This window comes from Oryctolagus cuniculus, chromosome 10 (genome assembly GCF_051225735.1).
Source record: "Oryctolagus cuniculus isolate XC-2025 breed Fujian yellow rabbit chromosome 10, ASM5122573v1, whole genome shotgun sequence".
NCBI lineage: Eukaryota > Metazoa > Chordata > Mammalia > Lagomorpha > Leporidae > Oryctolagus > Oryctolagus cuniculus.
In genome coordinates, this window is record NC_142876.1 from 82,719,481 (window position 1) to 82,745,496 (window position 26,016).

General features: G+C 40.1%; 1 protein-coding gene and 1 long non-coding RNA gene across 5 annotated transcripts in view; both read right to left on the reverse strand.

Annotated features, from left to right (window-relative positions):
• Positions 1–26,016, reverse strand: part of TAFA1 (TAFA chemokine like family member 1) — a 566,674-nt gene that overhangs the window by 481,021 nt on the left and 59,637 nt on the right. The gene's annotated exons all lie outside the window — the stretch shown is intronic.
• LOC149124315 (uncharacterized) overlaps positions 1–26,016 on the reverse strand; it is a 172,033-nt gene that overhangs the window by 95,756 nt on the left and 50,261 nt on the right. The window contains exons 2-3 of one of the 3 annotated variants that reach the window (XR_016214224.1): positions 4,407–4,556; positions 911–1,559 (exon numbers count right to left, since the gene is read on the reverse strand). The exons of the other annotated variants lie outside the window; for them this stretch is intronic. This is a non-coding gene — a long non-coding RNA (uncharacterized LOC149124315). Of the gene's footprint in view, positions 1–910; positions 1,560–4,406; positions 4,557–26,016 lie in introns of those variants that run through there. 3 annotated transcript variants of the gene reach the window in all.

Genomic DNA, 26,016 nt, shown 5'->3' on the forward strand with positions numbered 1-26,016 from the left:
CCAGAGATTCAAAATTGCTAGACTAACAGAAACTAAGAAATTATTTAGCAATTGAATCTCATTTTACAGAACAGGAATCTGAAACTCAGGAATATTTGATGACCTCTAAAGGTTAAACAGCTAATAAGTAGTTGAAATTAGTTATATACTGAGGAACCCTGGCTCCTGGCCAATGCTTTATACATGATGTCACACTATCTCCACTTGTCTGGTTGCTATGAGTAGAAACCTCTATATGTGTCACAGCCACAAATGATCAATAAAACCAAAATCTATGGAATCATAAATTATCTGGATTTGCCTGATATCATCAGTTCACTGTGGCTGTGGAAGCAGTCAGATAACACAACTGCTATATTTTTCAATTCAATTAACTTAGGTTACAGATGTTCTGTAAGTACATATTATTTTCAAGTCTTCATTACAGTATTATTTATATAAAAATCTTTTAATGGACCCGGAAAATAATAACCAGCAACATTAACCTTTTAAGTGATGATAAAGACTGCCTCAGCAAAAATAAATGTTATTACTCCAAAGTAAATTTGAATGATTTTGTCAGATTTATGTATCAAGGAAGCACAGGAAGACAGAGTTATGGTTGTAGCCCCAGAACCTGGCACATGATATCAACTCAGTAAATATTTATTGTATTGAACTAATAAGCAAATGAATGCTGCCTATCACAGAAATGTTTATTATAGAGAAACACAGGCATTGAGTAGTAAGGGATAGGATATACAATCCATGGAATATTTTGTAATTAAATAAAATTCCCATGAAATAGAGTTATACATTGACTGGCATGGAAAACATTCAAAGTGTGTTATTTCATTACAAAAGTAAATTTTACAGAATTTATGTTTATTATAAATATTATTTAAAGATGCAGGTGGAAGGATCAATGGGCTGGATGAGTGGACGATGGATGGATTGATGGACAGAGGGAAGGTAAAAGGGAGAGAGCAAAGTATGAAGACAAAACTAGCAGAGTATTTTCTAAAATGTTTTCTCTAGGTGATAGCTTTTCTACATTTTGTTTATAAAGTGAAATGCTTATATTAACATAATTATTCTTTTTAAAAATATCTAAACCAGTCCAATTTTATTGGCACTATCATTTCCTATAAATGAGAACCAAAACATCAGGAGTTATTTTCTTTAACCACCATCAACAACGAAAAGACCTTCCAAACCAAATTAACATCTATTTCCCAGCATTTTCAACTATTGTCTACTGAAGCATCTGGTATGAAAGCTTTATGGATTTTGCAAATCAGATTCAATTTCTTTCTAAATGCAATTCCCGTACAACAGTAGGTATCCAATGGTAACTAAGCAGGGTTATTTGAACAACGCATAAATATTTCATAGTGTGAGAAAAGCCACAAATGCCAAACTCTAAAATGTCTGCAAACATGCAAGATTTCCAGTTCCAAGAATGTAATTATTGTCTTGGGATTTGTGGGGTGTCTTGTTGAAGACCCTTTTCATCTTGATAAAACGATGATCTTGCAAGGAGAATAATGCTCTAACATCCTATGTTAACCTGGATGATTCTGATCAAGCAGAAAGATTCTTTTAGTAAAGCATTTAAGAGAATTTTACCCGAAGCCTTTTGCTATCTGGTAGCTTCAAAGAATCTCTTTCCAATAGGCCACTGTCTGAGAACACGGTTTATATCATAACAGGCTGTGTGACCATGAGTATGAAACTTCAGAATCATTATTAGCAATAAGCTGCCCTTACTCTTTAAACTACATTAAAGTCCGGCGCCGTGGCTCAATAGGCTGATCCTCCGCCTTGCGGCACTGGCACACGGGGTTCTAGTCCCGGTCAGGGCGCCAGATTCTGTCCCGGTTGCCCCTCTTCCAGGCCAGCTCTCTGCTGTGGCCAGGGAGTGCAGTGGAGGATGGCCCAAGTACTTGGGCCCTGCACCCCATGGGAGACCAGGAGAAGTACCTGGCTCCTGCCATCGGATCAGCGCAGTGCGCCGGCTGCAGTGCGCCGGCCGCACCAGCCATTGGAGGGTGAACCAACGGCAAAAAGGAAGACCTTTCTCTCTGTCACTCTCTCTCACTGTCCACTCTGCCTGTCAAAAAACAAAAAAAAAAAAAAAACAAAAAAAAAAAAAAAAACTACATTAAAGGCAAGTAGCAGTATCTCACGTTCCTTTCCTCTCATCCTCATTATGGAACAACAACTTTAAAAAAGGCAACAATTTAGATATGAATCTTAAAATCAGAAGGGGAAACGATAGTAAGAATACTTTTTTATATAGTTGATTGATCTCATGAGTTAAGAATAAGTAAAAATAAAAAGCTAGAATGTTGTTTTTACATAAAATAGTCAGAAACACTTCCAGTAATGAGGCAATAGAGAGAAATATGCAGCCCATGCTGCTGAAATCAGAGAACAAAGACAAAGACAAGACCCTCTGCACACTGCAATGGACTACCTAGAAAACAACTTGCTTCTCCAAGAGGCTTCATGAGGTTATTAATCCTTGACACTGATCATATCCTCCCCAGATGAAGTCAGCCACGATGCCCTGAATAACCTGGAGAGTATTCTGGAAGTGTCTGTGACCATAGAACATTGTGGGAAAGGCAAGGAGGATGACCTTAGGAAGTTTTCGTTCTGTACCACTAACCTATCACAGCATCAGGTCATCCTCCACTTCTAGATGTCTTGGTTAATCACTAGCCATTTCAGTGTTTACAAACAAGCTGTGCCTCCTGTGAACAGAGAAAATTCCTTCAGGGCAGGAAGGATAGTGGTAGATATGATCAAGATCAGATGCGCATTTTTTTTCAAATAACAGAATTAATGCTCTGCTTTTGCAACAAAGATCAAACTGTGGCTAGAATTTTCCATGATGGGAACACCTGTCAAACATGGCTGCTTGTTGTGCGGAAGTTTCACTGAATCAAGAGAATAAGAAGAATATCGAGAGCAGACAGGTAGCCTAGCAGTCAAGATATCCATGTTCCACCCAGGACTGCGTGGGTTTGATTCCTGGCTCTAGCTCCTGAGCCCAGTTTTCTGGTAATGCAGACTCTGTCAGACAGCAGTGAGGGCTCAAGTAGTTGGGTTCCTACCATCCTGTGGGAGACCTGTCTTGAGTTTCTGGAACCCTACTTCACCACTGGCTGGGGCCATTGGGATCATTCATGGTGGGGAACTAACAGATGAGAATGATTCTCATTCTCTCTCTGTCTTCCCCTCTTTGCTCCCTCTTTCTGCATCTCTATTTCTTAAACATTTCTTTAAATTTTAAAATGAAGAATATTAAAGTCTTCACTTTGGAGGAATTTACTGAAATCTCATTCAAATACAGACTTCCTTTCCCTAAGTGGTTATGAAGTCTAAATAAATACATAGCAAAAAAATTGGTTGATTAGAATGGGTCAATATATTCTTTGAAATGGATAAAAATACAAACAAAAGTCACTCCAAAGCTCCACAGAAAGTAGGGTCTAGAGTTCCAGTTTCTTCTAAAGGTTAAGAGTGGTGATAACTTACTAAGAGACTGCTGTGTTTAATAGCACAGTCACACTTAATCTCTGGGGGGAACTGCTGAAACGCCCACTTCCATTGAGACACTATCATTCACCTTGGCTTGGTTCACACTGTGATCATCAACTGTCCCAGCTACTCCTCAGAAGATCACAATCAACATCAAGGAAGTTTGGCAGGGTTGCCTCCTTTGTGATCTTCCCATTGTCCTAATGAATGTGTCCAGATTTATTTAACCTATTTTTACTGTTAATTTTAGTCTTACAATCCTCATCTGGAAGATAAGGATAGTAATACCTAACTCTCAGAAGGTACAAAAAAAATTAAGTGAGAAAACCCAGACAGAGTAGGTGAGAAAACACAATGGAAGCCCATGCTGTCATTCAGACATTATAATTTCAAAGTAGTCCATACACATTTATAGCACCTAGAACATTCTAAAGCAGCACACAAAAATCTAACAAGATATGATTTTTATGACCTGGAGTTTGGATTATGGCTGGGAGGCAAAAAATGCGGCAGTGTCTCTAATGTAGAACGCATGTTTACAATTGCAATAAGAGGACAAAGAACTAAAGAGTATAGGGAAAAAGGCAGCCAACTCCCACTGCAGTATAAGTCCCAAAATGCTTAAAACTAAAAGTATTTTGGATTTTGAATTTTTTTTTTGGATATGGGAATATTTGCATATACATAATAAGATATCTTGGGGATGGATCCCAGTCTAAATATGAAATTCATTTATATTTCATATAGACCTTCTACACATCACCTGAAGGTAATTTTTTATAATATTTTTAGTATGCTTTGTGTTTAAAAAATTGTTTCTTTTATTTCAAGGGCAAAGAGATAGAGCAAGAGAAACAGAGAGAGATCTTCCCATTTACCTGTTCATTCCTCAAATGTCCATAACAGCTGAGGCTGGGCCAGGCTGAAGGCAGTAGTCTGGAACTCAATCTGGGTCTCCCACATGGGTACTAGGGAACCAAGTACATGGATTGCCATCTGCTACTACCAGGGTGTGCCTTAGTAGGAAGCTAGAATCAGAAACAGAGCCAGGACTAGAACCCAGGCACACTGATATGGCACATGGTATCTCAAGTGGTGTTTTAACCACTGATCCAAACATCCACTGCTGTCCCTGTGTTTTGACTGTGACCTGTCAGCATGAGGTCAAGTGTGAAATTTCCACTAGTAGTATCATATCGACATTCAAATAGTTTCAGATTTTGGAACCTTTCAGGTTTTGGTATTTTAGATTAGGGATGCTCAATACGCATAGGAAGTGTTATTTCAAGGGACAAAAGATCAAGGGTTGGAAGCAGAGCTTGAAATCTGGAGGCACCCTAAAGAGAGAGTTTTATGGACAGGCTTTCCAAGATCAGGGTGTAGTATAAGCAAGTGTACAGCAATACCCAAAGGTAGCAGAAAAGACCTTGAGTTTAAAAAAAAAAAAAAAAGCCTCATACATAGAGAGAAAGAAAGGACTTCTTCTAAGCTGGAATGTAAATAAAATTCCTCTAATAATCTACTTCCAATGCTAAATCTCTATTAGACACGTGTCTGTCACACATACTTTCCTCCATTAGGAAACTTTCCCCACTTAGAGTCCTTGTAAAGGGATGCCCCAGGTTGCTGCGTAGTGTATCCACCATGTCATACATTGGGTCACCTCCAGGACTAAGACGAAACAGTCAACGAGCTGGCAAGGAATCCATGTGGTAAACTGTCATGAACAGCACTGCCTACACAGACATGAGCAGCACCATTAAGATTCAAACTCTCTGAAAATTGAAGAGGAAGAAAATATATAAAGAAGAGACTGCAGCGGCAGATAATTTTGAAAGTGTGCAAGGAAAAGAAAGGCTCCTGAGGAGTATAGGGGCCAGGTGGAGCATAAAGCAGACAGACTGAAGAATGAGCTGAATATATGAGAGGTAGAGACCAAGAGGAAACGAAAGTTGAGAGGTTTAAAAAACAAAAAAAGAAAGAAAGAAAGAATGGCTGAAAGCCAGCTGGTGGACAATGAGCCAGAAGCAAGAAAACATGTCAGAGAAATCCAAAACCAAGAAAATGATTAAAGCCTGTAACTGTTAGAGCAACAGGGAACTTCCACTGCTGAGACCTGTGGCGTCACTCCCCATGCATCTCTGTTTGCCATGAGCCTCATCCATGTTACTACACCTGCTCACAGATTCCCAGGACAGCGCATTGACCTACTGGCCATCAATACCCATGCACCTGTACCAATCTTGTGAATGCTGAATGCCATCAAAAGAGCTAAATTAAGCCAAACTTTGCTTAAGAAAGAACAAAAAAGTCATTGATAGTCTCAATCTCACTGTTCAGACATAATGATCATTTGGGAGTATTCCTCTCCAGTCTTTTGGAAGCATAATTTTATTGTAAGTGGTTTTCACACAAAATCTATAGGATACAGGCTATTAAAATCCAGTTAATTCAAGCAAAGACAAAAGTAATTATCACTGAAAATATTTAACTACTTAGAAATTAATAGGTTAAGGTTGGAGGCTTGTTGTAGTTGAGTGGCTCAATTAATTTCCATTCCTCCCAGAATGAATTTCGTTTCTAGATAGAGCCCTTCTCTGATGTAGAAGCACTTTCTCATTCCATATATGCATGAAATAAAGCATGGCCTTCGCACTCTTTCATTAGTGAGCATTTCACAAGTACAAAGAATGGAGTGAAACAGAAGGCTATGAACTACATTCACATTAAATATTCATCCCTCACAAATTAAGATACAATTTTCCACTAAATGTTAAGTGCATTCTTATAGCAGCTCTGAAAGGCAGGTAGGACACTTCCTCCTAATATACAGAAAAGTGGGTAAACCAAGAGTGGCAGTGACTTCTTCAATGTCAAACAGAGGGGTGATCAGTAATGACAAGGTAGGGCTTGGGAGCTCTGAAGCTCCAATGCCATCAATTCAGTCCTCCTTCTTCTGATGCCTCCGAAGTATCTGAAATGATATCAGTCTCTGAAGACATACTATGAACACAATACTTTCCTCCATGCAAGACACTTGAGACAGACAGACATAAACACATTATCACGACATAAAAATGAAATCGTCACCATAGACAGTTACAACGCAGAGTATGTTTTGATACTAACTTCAATTCTGTATTTAAGTCCTCCAACAACCAAAATAGTTTAGGCTCCATTTGACAGACATGCCGATAAGACTTTGAGAGTCTGGTGTCACAAAGTTAGAAAATGTTGTACTTAAAACCTGAATCCAGGTCTCTAAGATGGCAAAGTTCAAACTTGTAACCAGTGAGATATTGTGCTTCCTATATTTATGGCTTATAGAAATTGCTTCAAGGAGAAAAATGACTTGGGCTACTAAAAATTTGCCTTTTTAAAAATCAAGTTCTTGTCCCCAGAGAAGTTGATACAGAGTCAAAATAACTACATATTTGCTTTTCCACTTAACTTTCATCAAGAATGTTAAAGGAGCAGTAGAACAATGGCAAAACATCTCAAAAGATATCCATGTGGCTTATTTAATTCTGTGGGTGGTGATTTTTCTTAGATGATTGTATGCATTTTTTTTTTCTATGAAAGATCGTGGTTCTTGGCCCAGCATCAGCAGTGTTGATGTCACCTTTACTTTACCATCCATTTGGGATATGTCTAAGGGTTAGAAGGTTGACAACACCTTAATGGCTGCTTCTTCCCAATATGTAATACAACAGCATTTGCTTCTAATAACTCCCTTATTAAAGTCCTTGGGACTTAAAATGGTGTAAAATGAAAGCAAGTCATTATCATTCCATTGTGGTAGACTTCTCTTTGTGGACTTGAATATAATATCCTAGCTAGGTTTTCCACATTCTTGTCACAAACTACAAATTGGTTTCAGAATCAGCTTATGGAAAAGGATGAGAGAGGAAGGAAACTCATTGAATGTGACTGATAGTCTATTAGCCTAGGAGTAGGAGTCAGTATCAGAAACTCAGGACTACAGTGGAAAGTTAAAAAGCAGCTAATTTTACCCCTGGTGCCAGTTAGTATGTCCAAGACAGAAAGGCAAGTACTAACTGAGGAGCCGGCACAAAGCAGAAGACATCAGTAGCCAGTCTCAATGGTGGGTTGTATACAAAAGAAACAGAGAGAGTCATAGCTTTACATACTGCTCTGGCAACGATGCTTATTAACCCCAGATCCACCTTCTGTGATTCTACTTTGTGAAGTCCTCAGTCTTACGCATTCTATGTGCACCTTTTGTCAGTTGTCAGCGTCCTAGGAAAGGCTATCTATGCATGATGCAGGGACCAATGTTTACAACAGAGGCACCTTGCGACGACAATCCCAGAGGACTGAGAAACGGAATATTCAGTAGTTCAAAAAATGCTCCGGAAAGGCAAATACAAACATGCCTGAGTAAGATGATTTTTTTCAGACTCAAGAAGCAATTTTCAAAATTCAAAACTGAAGCAATACATTTAGAGAAAAATATAGGGGGTCAGGAGACAGCCTCAGGATTCAGATAGATCTGATTTGAATTTCAGGTCTAACATAAAACATACTACCCGAACTTGATTGGACGCTTTAAAACTAGTATGGGAGTAGGCATTTGTTCTAGTGGATGTCAGTTAAGAAGCGGCCCACATCAGAGTTACCTGCTTTGATTCCTGGCTCCGGCTCAGGACTCCAGTTTCTTGCTAATGCACAGCCTGGGAGGTAGTGAGTGATGCTTCCAGAAGTTGTGTCCCTAACACCCAAGTAGGAATCCTGGATTGAGTTCCCAGCTCCTGGCTTCAGCGTGGTCCAGCCTCAGCCATTTGGGGGACGAGAAAGAGGATGGAAGTACTCTCTTTCTCTCTCTCTTCCCTTCCTCCCTTCTTCCTTCCCTCCCTCTCTTCCTCCTTTTCCTCTCAAAAAAGAAAAATACTAGCATCGCTGAGCAGAGCATTCTTGGATAACATGGCCACCTAGTGATGTTACGTTTAATCATATCTAAGTTCTCTTTAACTGCAAGGTAAATGGAAAAGACAAAGAATGAAGGGTAGAAGATATATTATTGGCCAGTGCCCCAGCTCACTAGGCTAATCCTCCGACTGCGGCGCAGGCACCCCGGGTTCAAGTCCTGGTTGGGGTGCCGGATTCTGTTCCGGTTGCTCCTCTTCCAGTCCAGCTCTCTGCTGTGGCCTGAGAGTGCAGTGGAGGATGGCCCAGGTCCTTGGGCCCTGCATCCGCATGGGAGACCAGGAGAAGCACCTGGCTCCTGGCTGCGGATCGGCACAGTGGGCCGGCTGCTACGCGCTGGCCGTGGCGGCGGCCACTTTGGGGGATGAACCAATGGAAAAAGGAAGACCCCCCATGGGAGACCAGGAAAAGCACCTGGCTCCTGGCTCCTGCCATCGGATCAGCGCGGTGCGCCGGCCGCAGCGCGCCGGCCGCGGCGGCCATTGGAGGGTGAACCAACGGCAAAGGAAGACCTTTCTCTCTGTCTCTCTCTCTCACTGTCCACTCTGCCTGTCAAAAAAATAAAAAAAAAAAAAATAAAATAAAATAAAATAAAAAAAAGAGAGAAAAAAAGAAAAAAAAAAAAGGAAGACCTTTCTCTCTGTCTCTCTCTCTCTCACTGTCTAACTCTGCCTGTCAAAAAAAAAAAAAAAAAAGATATATTATTTGATGTTGCAAATGAAAGTCAGCATGAAGCAGTGGAGAAGCCCTCTGGCCAGCCCAGTGGACTTTGCTGCTAGTGCCTGATTCTGCCTGGTATTTGTCGCTCCCCCTCTTCGTGGAGGAACGACACAGGACCCTGCGCTGTTCTTTCGTCTGCTCAGCCCTCCCCGGGTTTGCTGCTGGTTCTTCCCGGGTTGGCTACCGACCCTTCCACCTCCGTGGAAGGGCGGTTCCCCCTGCCACTTTCCCCACTTCCGCGGGGGAGCGGCACACCACCGGCCGGCTCTCTCAGGGGCTGCACAGGTGTTCCTTCAGATAGATGTTCCCTCGTGCATGTTGTCTCTCTCCTCCTTTATAGTCCTCTTCCACCAATCTCAACTCTGCTACCCACACACCGAGTACGCTGCTCTCCTCCAATCAGGAGCAGGTCCTGCTGTTTATTGGTTGAACTGGAGGCAGCTGTGTAGAAGCTGTTTCCTCCTCTCCCAGCGCCATATTGTGGGAGAGCAGATGCATAGAATAAGTCTTAATTCCAGTAACAGTATAGTCCGGGTTGCTCCCCACAGTATTTCCAGGGTAACCTGAAGTAAATCACTTAGCCCCAGGAGATCCTTTTTTTTTCTTCCACACACTGTAAATTCAGGTTGTTTCCCACTTTAATATTCTGTAAATCTATAAAAATGTCTTCTTCCTATAATAGAGCCATAGGAATAAGTTATCCTTCACAAAGCACACAACAAATAGCAAATCCTACCAGATGGAGCTCCTTTCTGCTGGTTTATCTACTTATTTTCTAAATAACCAAGAATAATGATGGACTTTCTGGAAAGTTTCTTTGGAAGCCTGAATTTAAATGCATTGACATGCACAGAGTTTTTTCTTTGGAAATCTTTCTAATGAGCCAGGGAATAACATTGATCTGAATCCCATATATTTGTGTTGTTCCCTTCAATTGGCCAGAGTTTTCATACACATCAAGTCATGTGTTCCAAACTTTGGATAAAACCACACACCCAACTGTAGACTCATAATTGTACAATTGCCCAGAGACATCTGTCAGGGATGTAACAAGCTCCATTGTCTAAAACTAAGCTAGCAAAATGTGGGAAAACTCCATCTACTTTATCTCAACGCCACTGACGTTTACTTCATTCCAAGGCAGAACCTTGACTGGTCTTTTCTTCTACTTGACCTCTCACCATAAAAACAGGATCTATTTTATCTCTTAAACATTTCTGAATTCTTCTTCTTGCAATCCCCATTCGATCTTTTCACCATGTGTCACCTGGACCCCCCCAATTCTACCCACCTAGTCACTATGCCTCTCATCTTTTCTTCAAATCCATATTCCATTCTCCACTGTCACAACAGCCAAGCCAGCCTCTGCTACTCCTGTGGATGGGTCTTCCTCACTTCCAAGTGTCTGATACAAAACTCAAGGACCTTGACAATCTGATCTCTGCTTGGTGCTCCAGCCTCACACCACATACTTTAGAGTCTAACAATACCTGGATGCTTCCATTTGTGCTTTTGTTCATGCTTGCCAGGATGAGAAGCCCACCTACTGTTACCACATCTGGCCAGTCACCTGGCTGACTCTTCTGTGTCTTTTAAGCCTCACGTAAAGGATTATACTCTCCAGTAAAAAAGAAAGATAAAAAGCATTAAACAATTCTTGTGATGTTCTAAGCAAATTAAATTTATTAACTCATTTAATTCTTATAATGACTATATGAGTAAAGTACTGTTACTATTCCTATTTTAGAGATGGGAAACTGAGGCATGAAAAGGCTAAGTGATACAATTAGCAAGTGGCAGAGCTGGCATGGGAACTTAGGCTTCCTAGGTCCAGAGTTCTGTTCTAAAGCACTACACAACATGTCCTCCAGGGAGTCTTTCTTGATTTCCCGTCATCAGCCCATTCTCTCCACTGGTGAGGCATAGTTACTGCCAGATCCAGACCAACTGATTTCCATCGCAGTGAATTATCTGTTTTGGTATACATATATCATGATTTCCTAAAGCAGAGTTCTGGCAATACCTCCATTAGATTATTCCGGTATTAAAAAACTGCAGAGTTGGCTGGCGTCGTGGCTCACTAGGCTAATCCTCTGCCTGTGGCGCCAGCACCTCAGGTTCTAGTCCTGGTTGGGGCAACAGATTCTGTCCCGGTTGCTCCTCTTCCAGTGCAGCTCTCTGCTGTGGCCCGGGAGTGCAGTGGAGGATGGCCCAGGTGCTTGGGCCCCTGCACCCGCATGGGAGACTAGGAAGAAGCACCTGGCTCCTGGCTTCAGATCAGCACAGTGTGCCGGCTGTAGCGGCCACTTGGGGAGGTGAACCAACGGAAAAAGGAAGACCTTTCTCTCTCTCTCTAACTCTGTCTGTCCAAAAAAACAAAACAAAACAAAACAAACTGCAGAGTTCAAATTGTTTCCTTTCTCAAAATCACCCAAAAATGTAGAGTTTTGCACCTCATTCTAGACCTACTGAACCAAAATATTCAAGGATAGAGCACAGAAATCTCCTAAAAACAACCTGTGTAGAATATGCTATGAATAACGGTATAGGGGATTAAATCAGATAACGCATGTATGGTATTTGGACCACAGGTTCTCATTTAATAATTGCTCAAAATAATTAGCCATTATTATTTTTATGGTTGCCCTTGTTATTGTTTGATATGAAGAAAAAAGAGTGATAATAAGGTCAAATGAATTTTCTATTCAGTAAGGAACACATCGGGAAAAAGACAAAGCAAACAATGCTACTGGAACCAGTAACCCAGGAGATTTTTTATCAAAAAATATGTTTGGAGGAAATAAGAACTTTGTGGTTTCCAGTTCCATGTTCTTTGGGGTTAGTGTTCGGTAAACCACAGGGGGAATAAAGACATAGATACGTTTTTATTTTAGCAGCGCTATTCCTGAGAATAGTGGCGCCTGCTCAAGTAATATGACCCCAAGTACAGGAATTAGGATGATTAAAAATGTAAGAGCCTAGAGCCATCAGCACTGTCATACTTTGAAGTCTCAGCCTCAAAACAGCAGAAATAGCCAGAGAATATAAACAAGAGGAATTTGCTTGAGCAGAAATAAGACACAGAGAAGTATCTGATTCTGGAAAAGAAAATTGGCATTAAAGTTCATCCCATGATGAGTACATTAAAACCTTCGACAGATATAACTTCTTATTCCTTGTTGCATTTTTTACTTTATGTGCAGCATTTATGAAAATCAGCTATATAACTAATCTGTCATCAAATAGTTCATTTGAAATTTTTTTTTGAGTCGGAAGTTTTTGTTTTGTGTGCATTAGCTCCTAATCTTGATCAACAGTACCCAGAGCCAGGCAACCTGAAATGATTTGTTGTCTTCAGGTATTGAAGGTATTGCTTCCATGTGAAGAATTGCAAGCTTGATAAAAAGTCAACGGATGCAACAAGAAGTGGATGGAAGTCAAAAGAGTGACCATGTCTGTCTTCATGGCTTTGTTTACACATCTCATGGTTCCTTTATGGGAAGAATGACTGTTCTTAATCCTATTAAAATGATTTATGCATGTTTCTCACACCCCAGGGCAGCAGAGACAAGGTCTCCTTCAACTTTGCGTCATCAGATCTAGCGTGGAACTGGCAATCAATAAAGGATTGCTGAACAGGAAAAAAGGGAAGACGAAGAAAAAAAAAAAGAAAGAGGTAGGGAGTGGCGGGTTTGTTAGTCAATGGTGACAATACTTAGCAATCTATAATTAAAAGTGATGAAAATCCCAGGCTTGGAATAACAATATAATGCCTACAATTCTGTAAAATCACTCATTCAAAATATAAATTCTAGATTCATACCATGTACCAGAGACTGTGCTAGTTTCTGCAATTGTTTCTCTCACATCAAAAGCCTTGGAGTTAGTGTTTAAGTTCATCTGCCTAACAACAAAGTCAAAGAGCTCAGAGCAGCCCATTTAAAAGATATTTAACAACTCCAATTGGCTGAAATCTTAAGTTGCAAATTGGCATAAATGGTCAATGGCAAGTTGGCCATCATTTCAAAAAGGTAATGTGAATAATACACAAACATTAGCCTGCACTGATAGACATACAGCATTCCAAATGAAGGATGATTTTGTAAAAGGAAGCCCAAATCTTGATACTTTAGTCCAATTCTGCATCCAGAAGACAGTGATCAACTTGTTAATTCTTTTGATAAATATTTTTGGAGCACCCAGCCAATACGTGATACTTTTCTAAATGTTGTCGAAAAAAATGAATGTAACTGCATTCCTTACTCTCAGTGAGCCTCCAGTCTTGGATAGAGAAGAGCATTTCACTTTGAATGGAAAGGAAACTTCTCACTGCAAAAGGGGAAGTACACAATGATGTATTAAGTAGTAAGAAGCTGGCGAGCATGCATGTCATGCATGTCATGAAGAATGGATAAGAACTGGAGAAAATTAGGAAGACCACAGAAACATTCTGGGACACTTACAGAAGTAAATCCTTACCCGAGACATATTTAGGATGACTACTGGATGCAAAACGAGGATCAGAATGCAGATATGACAAGGAAATAGATTTGTAGTTAGTCTAAGAAAAAATAATCTCACTGTTGGTCTTCAAACTGAATCCTGGCCAGTCTAATAGAGACAAAGAAATTCTACTATATAACCCTATGCCAGTCACCCTAGATAAGTTCACAAGAAAATCTATTGAGCAGTTTATTCCAGGCATAGTTGGCCATCTTACATGGTGCTGAGCCAAAGACTCTAGCATTAACTGTTTTTATTTAATCACTATTCTAAAGCCTGTGCCTCAAGCAGATGTGTCACCACTTCACCTTGACAGAGATCCAGAGGCATTGCCCTACAAATGCACCCAGCATTCCCCTCCTCTAGTCATCCCCTGATATTTTGTTCATCTTCCTTTCTGCCCTGAATTTATCAGGTCGTCATAATGGGTTACCTTGCTTCAATTTACTCTTCTCACTTGATGACTTTTTATAATCTTATTACATATCCAGAATCATCTGAAGGTCTTACGTCCAGAAAACCAGGAATTAAGTCTATGTTGTAAACTCTGATCATGAAACATTTGGCTATTCTATTGCCTTTCAATCTGTAGCTGGAGTTTCCTTCTACCTGGCCATTCTGTGCAATGAAATTACTGCTCATGAGTTTATTTCTTACATTTTCCAGAACCACCTCATTTATACACCATTCCTGCCCTACTGAAAGAGAAAAAGATGGTTATAATTTTAGGTAGACAGGTGTTCAAAAGAAGAAATAGAATGTTTATTAATATCTGCAGGCAAGTGAATATCCATTCATTGCACTTATGTATTCCTCAAACAAATATATGTTAAGTAATTACTATGTACCAAGCACCATTGCGGAAGCTGGGAATGCAGCAGTGGATGAAAGATAACATTCTCTGCTCTCATGGAACTAATATACTTCATTAGTCCACAGAGAAACATGCACACACATGAATGAACATGGATACCCACACACTGCTTTTTTGATATAAAATGAAATGCAAATATTTATTGTATAATTTAATAAATTTACATATATATCTGTATATATGTATATTTTATATACACATATGTATATATGTACATTTTTATATATCTGTAGATGTACATATAAAACATATATCTGTATATATATGTATATACAGATTATATATATATATCTGTGCAACCAATCCCACAATCAAGGGCATTTGTCCTGCTACTCTATAACCCCTGCTCTGTCCCATTCCAAGTAATCACTGAGTTTCTATCACTTCTGTGTTTTTTGGAAGTTTACATAAGTGAAATTATGTAGTACACACACATTTTGCCAGCATAAATATTTTGAGACCCATCAATGTTGCACATATCAATAGTTTATTCTTTTTTGTTGCTGAGTAGTATATTGTTCTTTGGCTATTCACAGTTTACTTCTTTACCCATGTGTTGGTAGACATTTGGGTTGTTTCCAGATCTTGGCTAATAAAAAGACATATATGGATACATTAGTATTTATATATAGATAGATCCAAGTATATTCATACAGACCTATTTATGATAGTGTATACACACACACACAAATTCCTAATGGATTAAAATGAAACACTCATAGATGTCTCCACTCAAAATTTACACTTTCCCTTGGCTCTCCTATGACCAGAAGGAGCTGGACAACAGTAGATTTAAGAGGCTGTGAGTGAGACTCAGGCATTAGGCAGTAAAGTTTGATCTATAACCTCAATGGCATGTTTAAATGCAGAAGGCAACAAACCAGGAGCCCTCATGATCACAGATGCCCTTGTAAAGTAGTACTTACATAACACCCAAAACATTGCTCATCATTGCAACTTTCCTTCATTCTAATCTAGAAACTCTACTAGACCTCAGAGGTCACAGACCCAAATTTATGCCATCATATAAAAATACACTATGCAATCATTCTTTGAAATTCCAAAGTAACACACAAAACCTCGTAATGTACAAGAAAGCCACAAAAAAAATTTGCAACCCAATGAAAACCAGTTCCAACGGATATTCATAGGTAGGTTCTCTTTCCCTGGTAGATGCAGCGGTATTCAGATCTCCCTGACTAATTTGTGGACTGGTATTTGGATGAGGAATGACACGAACTAATTAAATATGTAATCAACAGGAAATCCCTTGCAAAGTACAAAATCCATAGCCTTACATATGAGGGTGACCTCTTTCATGGCTCTGGATATACACATGAATCCACAGCTCTGGGATAGAATTTTACACCCACCATGGAAGGTGATAAATAATGAAAATGTACATATAAGGTTAATTACTTTTTATCTCAAAATGCAGATGTTTCCAGGAAAGGGTAAAAAAAGTATAAATGAAGAGAAATGAGACTCCTGGAGTTTACATCTTTGTAGAACTTATTAAGCTTACAACATGGGACAATTTTATCATTAAAATTATATAATGACATAAACCACAACAGGATACTTCTCAGGTGGAAAATGGCAAACAAAAAATACACAAAATGCAAAATGTTTTCTGAAGAGTTAAGAAGCTCTCCTGGACAAGTTATGTTACAATAAAATATTAATGTGTGCTCATTTGTCATGTGTTAATTAGCAGAATAAGCTGTAGGAAGTCCAGATTACCATACAAATGTTAATTAGGTCATAATTTATGTTAAGCATTTCTAAGTTTAGGAGCACTGCATCTCATTTAGCAGCAGTTGAACTTTAGAAATAATTTGCATGTGCAACTGCTCGTTTTCAATTTTAATATGACAGTCACTTCATTTTAATAAATACAAGAAACTGCATTTCAATAATAGCAAATTCAGAACTAATTTGGTCACAGCCAGTACATTTCCCTAGGAGATGAAAACTGTCCTTTCATCACCAGTCAAGCAAAAGGAAAAAAAAGCAGCTTCAGAAGATATTTTTTCCTCCCCACTCCTCATCAACTATCACTGCTTCTTCCCCATCCTTTGGAGGAAAACGTGTTCCTAGCTAGTCGTTTGCGTTTTCATTCTTTTGAAATAATTAGTTTAATTATTTGAGAGACAGAGAGAAAGAGAAAGAGAAATTATTAGAACAAAAGCTCCCGTCCACTGGTTTACTGCCCAGATGCCCACGATAGCTGGCTCAGTGCCATGCTGAAATCAAAGACAGGGAATTCAATTCAAGTCTCCCACTTGGGTGGTATGGATCCAATTACTTAAGCTATCACCTGTTGCTTCCTAGGGTACCCACTAACAGGAAGGAAGTATTGGGAACAGAACTGGGACTTCAAACCAAGCGCTCCAATATGGGACCAACACAGGTTCCAATACATGTCTCAACAACTAGATCAAATGCTAGCTCCTGCAGATGGATTTTTCTCATGATCACACTCAGCCATCTTTCTGTCCCACTTTTTTACCTTAAAAAACTATTTATTTATTTATGTATTTGAACGGCAGTGTAGCAGAGAAAGGGAGATTGATTGGTTGGTTGGTTGGTAGGTTGATTCCATCTACTGGTTCACTCCCTAAATGCCTGCAACAAACAGGTTTGGGCCAGGACAAAGCCAGGAGCCAAGAAATAGATCCAGGTCTCCACTGCAGATGGCAAGGACCCAAAGTCTTGAGCCATCACTTGCTGCATCCCGGGCTCATGTGCAGAAGGCTGAATCAGAAGCAGAGGTGGGACTCAATCCCAGGAACTCTGATATGAGATGTGGGCATTCCAACCCAAGGGTTAACCTACTTTTCTACAATGCCTACTCCATCATCTTTCTTTTTATCTTCTCCAGTTAAGTTGGTTACAAAATCAACCACAGAGCAAAATTCTGTCCATTTGCTTCTAATCTATTTTAACATTAATATATATATATAACATATTTCATGTATTTCATATATACAGATTTAGGAGCATACTGATACTACTTCCCACCCCAAGTTTCCTCCCACCTGTGCTCCTACCCTCCCTTATCCTCCCTTTCTTATTCCTTCTTTTAATGTTTACAATGACATACTTCCAGGTTATTTTTATAATAATAAGATTAACCTTCTCCTAAGTAAAGAATTCAAAAAATAGTAGGAAGAAAAAGACACTGTTCTTCAACAGTTGTGACAAGGGCTGTAAACAATCATCAAATCTCAAAATGTCAGTTTCACTCCTATACATTATATTTTTGGTACTTATAAGCTACCACAGATCAGGGAAAACAAACAGTATTTGTCTTTTTGAGACTGGCTTATTTCCCTAAGTGTAATGGTTTCCAGTTACATTCATTTTGTTGTAAAAGACAGGATTTCATTCTTTTTTTATGGCTGAGTAGAATTCCATAGTGTATATATACTAGATTTTCTTTATCCAACAATTGGTTGATGGGCATCTGGGTTGATTCCATATCTTAGCTATTATGAATGCAACTGTAATAAACATGGGATACAGATAATTCTTTCATATGTTAGTTTCTTTTGGTTTGAGTAAATTCTTAGGAGTGGGATGGCTGGATGATATGTAGTTCTATATACAGATTTCTGAGGCTCTGCATACATATCTTGCTAGTGAGGACTTTCTTACAGTCCAGCATCTCAGAGTAAAACAGAACAAGTGTGCCAATGGGAGCTGCTTTCCTAACAAAGCCATTCCCTCATTAATCCATTATTCCAATAATCCATCCATGAAAGCAGGGCCCAAATCTCCAGCTCCACATATGATTAACATGTGACTTTGCAGATTCAATTCCCAACACATGGTTTTTGGGGGAGAAAGATTCAAATCACAGCAACCCTTAAACACAATTTTCATTTTAGATTTCTCGGCCATATGTACACATTGCTTAACATAGGGCTTTACACGTCCATGCCAAGTTTGTTATATCCTCAATGGTTAGCAGTAGCACTAATATTTAATATGTACTCTAAGATGAGAAAACCACAACCAGCTTAAGAAGGGGAAGGACATAGCTGCCGGCACTGGAACATGGGTTACCCCAACCCTATCACCCACCAGCTCTGAGTTTATTTTACATATGGGTTTCCAAATAAGCTTCAATTCACACTTTGCTTTTTTAATGTGATTTTGCTGCCAACGTTTAAAAATTCTAACTTGCAAATAAAACCCAGATTTCAAACTTCTCAGAGGCAGTGCTGGCACCTCATTGCTACATGGCAACCATCCACTGGAGTCTTTTATCTGGATTCAGTGCCCCCATCTCCAAGGTAATTTTTCTTTAGAGGTTACTTTGCTGATCTCTGCAAGCGTTTGAGTTGGCAACCACCTACCAGATTAATAAAGTTTATGCTCCTTAGCCTGCCACTTAGCATTGTCAGTAACCACTGCCTTCAACTAATTGCTTTTGTGAGCTCTTGGTGTCCCCATTATCGCAGGAGAGTAATCAGTATCTTTCTCTACCAGGGGAGATCTTCCCTGCAGTCAACTCTTCAGGACTGCTTCTTCATTCCCTTTTGCCTCTTGACCTAGTCGCATCCCTGTTTCCAATCATAATTCAAACATCGCCTCCTCCATGAGCCCTCCCCCATTTCTTCAAACTGAAATGTTTTCCTCCACCCTCACACATACTGGGAGACAGTTGGGATTTCAGCTTACAGTTTCGACTTTCACCTGAACAAGCCTGAGGGTCCTGCGTGTATATACAAAGTCATTCATCCCTGTCGGCCTGTGTTTGAACTGGTTTGGTCAAGAACCCGTTTTTTTGTTTTCTTGGTGCTTTTTTGTTTTTGTTTAGTTGCTTAATAATAATTTCCCAAGAACAAATTATTCTCCAGAGTTCACAAACTAATCTTTCAGGTTTTGTACATTATTTGGAACAACAGAACACTTGGATTATTTGATCATATTTCTAGCATCTACTGAAAACACTTTCCAGAATCACAACATTGGGCTGGAAGCTCTATATGGCAACTATTGGCAGAGACTGAGTAGCAGCAGCCTCTCCGAACAAAAGCATATAGGTTCCAGTTTGTGCAATCGCCCCATCCCCTTTTGCAGCGACTTAGAGCCACTTGGATAATTCACATCACCTGCTTGGCCTCATCCCTGGAGGCATCTTTGCTTCAGATTATCTAAAGAAAAATATAATTAAAGAGAAAAAGGATACTGTTCACTAAGAGGTTTTGATTGCTAGCCATATAGTACCGAAAGGTAAATTGACACCATTTGAAATAAAATATCGGGGCAAGCATTGTGGCATATCAGGTGAAACTACCCATTGCAAAACCCGCATCTCCTATCAGAGGCTGGTGGAAGCCCCCACTAGTCTGTGTTTCTAATTCAGCTTCCTGCAAATGTGCCTGGGAGGCAGCTCATGGCAGTCCAAGTACTTGGGTTCTTGCTACCCATGTTGGAGACCCAGTTGAAGTACCTGGCTCCTGACTTTAGTCTAACCCTGTCCTAGATGTTGTCAGCATTGGGGGATTGAACTAACAGATGGAAAACAGTTTCCTCTCTTTCTCTTTCTCACTCTCTATTTATCGAACTCTGTCTTTCAAATAAATATTTTTAATTAACATAAAAGTATTTACTTACGTCTAGTATATTTTGCCAGAAGCACTGGAACTCTTAACTATGGATTTGAAAACAGAGGTTCCGTTGTCTGGGATATTTCTAGACTTCCCCATGAATAGGAAAATCCTCTGTGATGAAGAATAAGGTGCTATATTTGGGGAACATAAAAACAGAGAAACAACACTGTACCAATGGTTCAACTCCACCTTCCTCCTTAAAGGGAGTATGGTGGAGAAAAATCTCAAAAACAGAGATTTCCTGAATGATACTAATGGACTTTAATGATCAGCTACAGTTTCATCTTCACTTATTTATCTGTTTTTCTTTGGGATCTACTTCCTTTTCAAGACACTGCTCATGATGAATAGTGCTTGCAACCTGTGCAAAAGGCATTTGTTATTCTGGTTGTAAATCATCTCTTTGAAGCTTCAAGTCAAACCTCATAGTTTTCAGAGACGTTATAGATGAGTGCATATTCCTCATGCTGGGACCCCTTCTAGTTATGTGGATGTTTATAGACCATGCCTATTCCACTTTGGAGCCCTACACTGAGCCCTACTTCAGTTTTTAGCCTGCTCTCAGAGGAAGAATGCCCCATTATGTTGAACACAGTCCTTTTTCAGGACTTCTGCTTTCCCATTCTCCTGGAGACTGAATTCAACAGAGAATTTTTTTATTTCATTTTATTTATTTATTTTTTGACAGGCAGAGTGGACAGTGAGAGAGAGAGAGACAGAGACAAAGGTCTTCCTTTACCGTTGGTTCCCCCTCCAATGGCTGCTATGGCTGGTGCACCGCGCTGATCCGAATCCAGGAGCCAGGTGCTTCTCCCTGGTCTCCCATGCGGGTGCAGGGCCCAAGGACTTGGGCCATCCTCCACTGCACTCCTGAGCCACAGCAAAGAGCTGCCCTGGAAGAGGGGCAACCGGGACAGAATCCGGCACCCTGACCAGGACTAGAACCCGGGGTGCTGGTGCCTCAGGCAGAGGATTAGCCTATTGAGCTGCAGTGCTGGACTCAACAGAGAATTTTTGATGTGGAAGGAATAGAGAAAATTATCAAGAGCCATGCTTTAATGTGTATGTGTGTGTGATTTTCATATTCAAGATATAAAATCCAACTTTCAATCTGATACTTTCTGTGTCCTGGGTCAGTTCTCTGTTGAGCTGCTGGTCTTTGTCATGGATGTCAGGTGGATATGCCTTAATGACTTAAGTCTTTCCCAAACTCTACCACCTGACGGACACCATCTGCACATAGTACTGATAAAACAGACATATGTCATGTCATGGGTGTTCCCACTGGAAGGAGTTCACAATATCTTCATTTGGTATCTCCTTAGTCTAAGGATTTTTTGTTTGTGCAACTGTTAGCTCTATCTCCAAAGAAAGCTGGGGAAAACATCTGGAGGGAGGGAGAGATGGTATGGAAAGGAAGTAGGGGGAGAGGAAAAGAAAGGGAATGAGAGAACCCACACTAAAAAGAAAGATGTAGCTACAGGGGAGTATGTACTTGGGACCTCTGTAGAACCCACAGTGGGATCAAGTTCAGTCGTCCATGCTGACAAGATGGTTTGTGACAGAGGGACTTGAACAATCCACATTTTCATTACATAGCGCCTACCCACTAAGAACAGCAATCAAAAGCCAGCTAATTGAATTATCCATGAGCCCATTTAAAGAAGAAATATTACTCAATAAAATTATACAGCATCTCCAAAGCCCATCCTTGCCCTCTTTTATCTCTTCTCTAAGGCATATCCACCTGACATCCATGACAAAGACCAGCAGCTCAACAGAGAACTGACCCAGGACACAGACAAGGCCAGTTTCTCCACATTCATAGGGGTCAGGGTAAAGCTGTTAGTGAAAATCCAATGCAGGGATTTACAGCCAAGAGCCCACAATCCTATTTGCTGGTCTAGAATATTCCTCCTCACCTATCTGCTATTCTTTCTGAATTTTTACTGCTATAGTCTATTCCTTTAAAGTAAAGTGTCATGACCTAATACAGCATCTTTTAAGATGAAAAATAAGACAAAATAGTCTGTATGTGTTTGAGTATAGACACAATATTTTTTTAATATTTTCCAGCCATGATTGATTAAGTCTACAGATGTGAAACTCACAGATGTGAAGGACAGATCACCGAGATCCTTTGCTTCATGAAGAGATCAGGGGCCCAGCCATGTGGTAACTCACTGGAGACTACATTTTTACAGAGTAATCTCCTTCCTGCTAGCAAAACTCACCTGCCCTGTGTTCTTCAAAGATTTGTTCTCTACCTGCCAAGATCATTTATTAGTGGGAAGGAATGTAGGCTCTGAGACCAGATTACCCGAGTTCAAATTGCACCTGTGCCACTTACTAACTCTGTGACTGCAAGCAAGTTATTTAGCACCTCTTCCCCAATCTTATTAATAAACTCCTAGCAATAATTATGTCCACCTCACAGAGTTGCTATTGTAAGGAAGATAGATATTTACATGACAAAACATCAAAAAGTTCATGAAAGTGAAATTAAAAGTCATATATGTTTGATTTCAAACATTTTTGAAATCCATAAATACTAGTAAAGTCATCAGAGCAGTACCCGGCACCTCCCAAACATGCAATAAGGATTAATAATGTCAGTGTTAGTATAAAAGGCATCTAAGGTCAAGGTCTTCCTAATCACATGGTCTTTTTCTTAAGGCCACTATCATGAATTTTCCTGTGGGAAATGTGAGGATGCAGGAAAGGAGGCACCTCATTGTTACTGGCCATAGGAAAGCAAGAGGAGCAACATGTGGAGATCATATATAAAGGAGCAAACATCTCCACCATTTGCTCCCAACTCCAGCAGTTACCAGGTAGTTCCAAAATTCCAAGATTCCTGGTGTATGCCTGAAACCATGAATAGTACCAGCCTTGTATACACTGTTTTTTCCTGTGCATGACCCTACATAACTTCGATAAAGTTAAGGTTTTAACAGCAAGAGCTTAACAACAATTACTACTAATAAAATAGAACAATGGTACCCATGAACCGTAATAAACTTGTTTAAATTCTATGCATTTTTTTCTTAAATTTTCCATTTAATCTTAGAATTTTCAGACCATGGTTGACTGAGTATAAATCAAACTGCAAAAAACAAAACTACATTTAAAGGAAGAATACACTGCATGTGAGAACAATTTGTAAACTGTGAAGTCATCACAATCATAAAGATGACTATTGTCATGTTATACTAATAGGCAATGTTTTTGAGTTTTTATTATGTGCCAGGAACTCCCTTAATGCATTATATAGATTATTTTGCTCAGTGTACTTAAAAGACAATAAAGGATTATAGTCATCTTTGGAGCAAAAGCAGAGGCAGGGATGTCTCTATTTTTGGAGGAACACTGGTGTTCAACACCATCACAAAGTCCCCTCTGTGTGGAAGGTAACACAGTCAGATTCTCAGGATTAGGATGTGGACATCTTTCTGGGGAGCACTGTGTTGCTTTTCACATACTGTAATGGCCAGGTTATAAACTACAGTTAAATAATTGCTTCTGATTTTTTCTAAGACATACAAATAGAAAGGAAGTACACTGCTTCCATCCTACTATATTTTCTGAGACAAAGATCCTTGTTTAAATAGAATAGTGGAATAGATGTTGTTTCACTGACTTAAAAAAGACACATTTGGCCAGCATCAGAGGGGCAGTGATGCCACACAGCATCATTTCTTTCCAATATCGATGAAAGGAGTGGAGCATGGCTTTGGGTGTATGGAGAAGCACTGTTTCAAGCAATGGGCTTCACTACCTTAATGCAGACATCTGAGATATCTCTAGCTGTGAACAATTAGATAGCATTTGAGTTACTGCAATGGCAAATCTACAAACTACAGATTTCTATCCCTAATTCTCAATTTAGGGGAGTAAAATACATGCCGACTCTGATCTAGGACAGAATGCTCTGCTCTCAATGGAGGAACAGAATTGCTGACCGTGGTAACAGGAATCCACAATGGGTGACAGAGAGAGAGAGAGACGATGACTCTCAGTTGCAGCTCATATCTTCCACTCAGGATTGAAGCTTTTCCCAATAAACCTCCTGGTTAACAATGATGAAGTCAAGTGAACACTGGTCACAGTAGGAACTGAGTCATTACATGGGTGAGAAGCAGCAAACACCACTTTGCCCCTACTCCTATCATGCATACCTTTCAGTGTCTTTGCCAAGCTCCCACTGTCCATGTCTGCACACCTGGGCTGTCCGTTTTTACTGAAACTACAATCAAGCCATCCTGTCCATGATCAGCTTAACAGAAAGTACCTGGAGTCAGATACCCTCTGGAAATAAATAGCCTTCAACAGAAAACTCAGAAGTTGGTATGCAAATCCCCCAGTTCCCTTGCTTCTCTACTGAGAAATTTCTGAGTATATGTTTTCCCTGCTTCCCAGAGTTTTCCATGAGATTAAGCTCTGGTTTTTCACTGTGATATCTAGTTTACTTCCCAAAATGATTGCAACAGCCTGTGCTAGGCCAGGCTGAAGCTAGGAGCCAGGAACTCCATCTGGGTTTACCATATACTTGGGTCATCTTCTACTGTCTTCCCAGGTACATTAGCAGGGAGCTGGGTCAAAATGAAGTATCTGAGACACAAATCAGCCTCTGATATTGGATGCTGGAGTCTCAAGTGGTGACTTAACCTGCTACACCACAATGCTGCACCACAAAACTTTCTTGATTGACTGTTCTACCTTCCCTGTATCATATTAATATTTCTTGCACTTCCCAAAGAAGCCTAGATTTATTTCATTTATTTTATTTATTTATACCTCTGGGGTGATATGATAATTGTAACTATGGTGACCAACCACCTAGTTTGCTCAAGATTTAGGAGGTTTCTAGGACATGGGGGTTTAATTTTTTAAGATTTATTTATTTGAAAGGTAAAGTTACAGAGAGGCAGAGAGAGAGAGAGAGGTCTTCCATCTGCTTGTTCATTCCCCAAACAGCTGCAATGGCTGGAGCTGCACTGATCTGAAGCCAGGAGACAGGAGCTTCTTCCAGGTTTCCTACATGGGTGCAAGGGCTCAAGGAATTCAGCATCTTCTACTACTTTCCCAGGCTAAAGCAGAGAACTTGATTGGAAGTGGATCAGCCAGGACTCAAACCAGCACCCATCTGGGATGCCGACACTGTAGGTGGTGGTTTTACCCACTATGCCACAGCCCTGGCCCAGGGGTTTAATTTTAAAACCAAGGCAGTCCTGGAAAAAGTGTGTCAAATGCACCCAGCATTGAAGGTTTTTCAAGAGGTAAAACTTTCAGTGTTTACATCTCAGAAAGTCTTACTTAAACTAGGATGAATTAGTCACCCTAAGTTCAACTGCAAGTGATCCTAGAAACAAACCTTTAAATCAGTCTTTGCAACCAGAAGCTTGCAAAATGTAAGCAAAATCAACCATTGCTGGTAGAGCAGAGTGGTGTGCTGTCACACCAGAACTCCTAAGACTCTACCCCAAAAGGGAATTAGGATGGGGTACAGCTGGACAGGGACGCAGTGGTTCATGTATTCACTAGCTTATGCAATCTCTCTGGGAACTTGAGAGGTGTAGGGGTAGTGGCCATTGGAAAGGCTGTGGAATTGAATAGTCCAGCCAAGTAACATCAATAACCTGAAAGAACAAAATGACAGGCTCACATGAGCTAAACAACCCAAGGCATGGTAAGAAAGTCAGAAAACCTGTCTGAGGGTATTTAAAAAGGCTCTCGGGGCCAGCGCCATGGCTCACTTGGTTAATCCTCCGCCTGCAGTACCAGCATCCCATATGGGCGCCAGGTTCTAGTCCCAGTTGC